This window comes from Alexandromys fortis, unplaced genomic scaffold (genome assembly GCF_014885135.2).
Source record: "Alexandromys fortis isolate MF-2015 unplaced genomic scaffold, M_Fortis_MF-2015_v1.1 scaffold_184, whole genome shotgun sequence".
Classification (NCBI taxonomy): domain Eukaryota; kingdom Metazoa; phylum Chordata; class Mammalia; order Rodentia; family Cricetidae; genus Alexandromys; species Alexandromys fortis.
In genome coordinates, this window is record NW_026068125.1 from 2853286 (window position 1) to 2854742 (window position 1457).

Sequence of the window (1457 nt, forward strand, 5' to 3'; positions counted from 1 at the left end):
TATCCTGAGCGAGGTAACACAGACCCAAAAAGATGAACATGGGATGTACTCACTCATAATTGGTTTCTAGCCATAAATAAAGGTCACGGAGTGTATACCTGGTGAACCTAAAGAAGCTAAATAAGAAGGTGAACCCAAGGAAAAACATATAGTTATCCTCTTGGCTATGGGAAGTAGACAAAATTGTCGGGGAGAAAATTGAGATCTTGGGGGTGGGATGGGTTGGGGATAAGGGGGGACGGGGAGAGAAAAGTGAGAAGGGGAGGATTGGGGGAACTTGGGGAAACAGGAAGATTGGGATAAAGGAAGGTTGGATAGGGGAGCAGGGAAGCACATATCTTAGTTAAGGGAGCCACCTTAGCGTTGGCAAGAGACTTGAACCTAGAGTGGCTCCCAGGAGCCCAAGGTGATGTCCCCAGTTAGTCCACAAGTCAGGATTTTTAAAGAGTTTCTTCAGAAGAGTGTAAAAGAATGATTTAATGCTGCTGAAGTAAAAGACCAAAGCCCAAATATGCTCAAAACAAGGACTACAGACTTGGCTCTGAAACAGAGGCAATGTAAGTGTAAGCAATTAGTCAAAACTCCAGCCAGGGTAAGGATGAGTATGACTGTTGGAGATTGAAACCAGTCTCTGATTCGCCTATTGAGACTCTGAGGTTTGCCTCAGGATGCTTAGGTTAGAGTAATTGGAAAAGAGACACACCATAGACCTTCATGAGAACCCTGAGAATGGACTGGTGGGCTACGTATCTACTCTTGTAAAGCTATCACTCCACTGAGGGTGTCCCTTTATTATGATTGCAGCTTCAAGAATCAAAACAAGCTTGATCTTGAGATTCTAAAGAAAAGAAGCTGACTCTGGGCAGGGAAACAGCTAGGCTAATATATTACAGGCAGTTATAGCAAACCAATAGCCAACATCTACTTAAGTGGAGAGAAATTTAGAGAAATTTCACTAAAATCAGGAACAAAACAAAGTTGTCCATTCACTTCATATCTTTTCAATATTGTACTTGAAGTCTTAGAGAAATAAGACAACTGAAGAAGATCAAAGGAATGGAAATTGGAAAGAAAGAAGTCAAAATGTCTTTATTTGTAGATGCTTTAATAGTATACATAAATGACCATAAAAATTCCATTGGGGAATCCTATAGCTGATAAATACTTTCCACAAGGTAGCTGGATACAAAATTAACTCACAAAAATCAATAGTCTTTCTATATAAATGTGACAGATAATCTGAGAAAGAAATCATGGAAACAACACCTTTCTGTTTATTTCAATTTAATTTCTTAAATTTTTTAAAAAAGAAAACAAACTATCTTATTTTTGTTATACATATCCAATCCAATTTCCCATTCCTCTCCTCCTCCCATCCCCTCAGCATTTTATTTGGTGAATTAAAGAAAGCATTAAATTATCAAAAATCATGTCAAAACATTCTATTTTGTTTGTGG